This window comes from Penaeus monodon, chromosome 9 (genome assembly GCF_015228065.2).
Source record: "Penaeus monodon isolate SGIC_2016 chromosome 9, NSTDA_Pmon_1, whole genome shotgun sequence".
Classification (NCBI taxonomy): domain Eukaryota; kingdom Metazoa; phylum Arthropoda; class Malacostraca; order Decapoda; family Penaeidae; genus Penaeus; species Penaeus monodon.
Genome location: NC_051394.1, coordinates 20,884,262 through 20,886,761, shown reverse-complemented (window position 1 = coordinate 20,886,761; position 2,500 = coordinate 20,884,262).

Here is a 2,500-nt window from a genome sequence, read left to right as displayed (position 1 = left end):
ACAAAAACACACACACAAACACTTTAATATATATTTTATTATATATATATATATATTTTTAATATATATATATATAATATATATATTTTTGTATATAAATATTTCAAATATTTTATTTTTATTTTAATATATTTTATATATATATATTTTTATATATATATATATGTGTTTTGTGTGTGGGGTTGTGTGTGGGGTTTTGTGTGTGTGTGTGTGTGGGGTGCTTTGTGTTGTGTGCGTGTCTTGTGTGTGCGTGTGTGTGGGCGTGTGTGTGTGTGTGTTTTGTGTGGTGTGTGTGGTGTGTGTGTGTGTGTGTGTGTGCCCATGTTTTTGTGTTAATATAAAGGTTTGTGCCCCAACGGCGGCTCAAACATAAACCTACCGTTAAAAAAAAAATACATATTGTTGTGAAATTATATACGGGTTTTAAAAAACGGTGTGTGTGTGTTTGTGGGTATTTTTAATATATATAAAATATTTAAAATAATTTTTATTTTATATATATTATTATATAATATATGTGTGTGTGGGGGTTGTTTTGGGGGTTTTTTTTGTGTATACAATAAAAATATAAAAATATATTATATATATATATATATATATCTATATAAAATATATATATATATATATATATATTAATATTATATAATGTATGTAATTTTACATAAAACATTATACATTTTTTGGGGTATGTATATATCTTTATACACACATAAAATAAAATTATATATATATATATATATATATTATATATATTTTTATATAAAATTATATGTATTTGTGTGTTTTGTATGTGTGGGTGTGTGTGTGTGTGTGTGGGTGTGTTTTGTGTGTGTGTGTGTGTGTGTGCGTGTGTGGTGTTTGTATGTGTTTTTTGAGAGTTGGGGAAAGCAGAGAGACAGAAGACAGCTGAAAAAAAGCATAACGAAAAGAGCGCCCCACAAAGCAACACCCACCAAAAAACCCCCCCCCAAAAAAAAAAAAAACCCAATAACCAAGAAGGGGAAAAGAAAAACGGGCCAAGTCCCCTTTTAAACCGAAAGGCCCAAGGGGCCCCCTTTTAATTAAAATAAGACGAAAGACGAGGAAATTTTTTAGTGTTGCCAAATTTTTTTGGTAGGAAAAAAAAAGGGGGGGGGAAGGAAAAAGAACGGAAAAAAGGGGATTAAATTTTTAGTGTTGGGTTGTGTTTGTGTGTGGAGAAAAAAAGGGGAGAGAAGAAGGAAAAAGGAGAAGAGGGAGAGGGGGAAAAGAGAGAGAGGGGGGGGGAAGGGGAAGGAGGTTTTTGGGGGGGGGAGGGAGAGGGAGAGAGAGAGAGAGAGAGAGAGAGAGAGACAGGCAGAAAATACAAAACAGAGAGAGAGAAAAAGAAGAAAAAAGGAGGGGTTTTTAAGGGGGGAGGGAAAGGAGGGGAGGAGAGAGAGAAAAGGGAAAAGAGAGAGAAAAGGGGAAGAGAGAAAAAGGAAGGGGGAGAAGAGGGGGGGGAAGGGGAAGGAGGAGAGAGGGGAAAAAAAGAAGGAAAATTGAGGGGGGAGAGAGAGAGAGAGAGAGAAAAAGAAAAGGAAAAAAGAGGGGAGAGAGAGAGGAAAAAAAGAGAGAGAGAAAAGAGAGGAGAGAGAGAGGGAGAGAGAGAGAGAGAGAGAGAGGGGAGAGAGAGAAGAGAGAGAGAGAGAGAAAGGGAGGGAGGGGGGGTGAGGGGGAAAGGGGGAGAAGGAGAAGGGGGAAAGGGGGGAGGGGGGAAAGGGTGTGGGAGAGAGAGGGGAGGGGGGGAGGGAAGGAGGGAGGGAGAGAAGAGAGAGGAAAAGAGAAAAAGAGAGGGAAAAGAGAGAGAGGAGAGGCGAGAGGAGAGAGAGAGAGAGAGGGGGGAAAGGGAGGGGTGAGAGAGAGGGGGGAGGGAGAATAAGAGAGAGGGAGAGGAGGAAAGAGAGAGGGAGGAGGGGAGAAAAGAGAGGAGAGAGAAGAGAGAGAAAAGAAAAAAGATTAGATTAAAGCATACGAAATTTTCCCAAGTGATTTTTATTTTTTCGTGGTTTGCCCGTATGTGTCCCCTGAATGTACGTTTTCATGCTTTGGCGTGTTTTTCTTCGCGCGCGCGAGTGTGGCTTTTTGTATGTGTGTTGTGCCGTGTGCCCGTACGTGTGTGGTGTTATACTCCCCCGATAGACCTGAACTTTGTTTTTCCCCTTTCCCCAAACTGACGTCCCCCCCCAGGTGCGACGCCGCCCCCTTACACCCAAAACAATAAGAGCCAATTTTTCTAAGGAAATAAAACAAAAAAATTGCCCCTCTCCCCCCCCCCTCCCTCTCCCCCTCCCCCTCCCCCAAATGCCTCCCCCATTTCCCCCTACCCCCCTATTTTCCCCCCCCCCTTGTCGACTCGTGCCCCCCCCCCCGTCCAGGTGTTGAGCGCACCCAGAGCCCCCCCCCCCCCTCCGTGCCCCCCCCCTCGACACACATTAACCTTACCTTACGCTGATTTTAAATCTTTTCCCCCCGGGGTGCC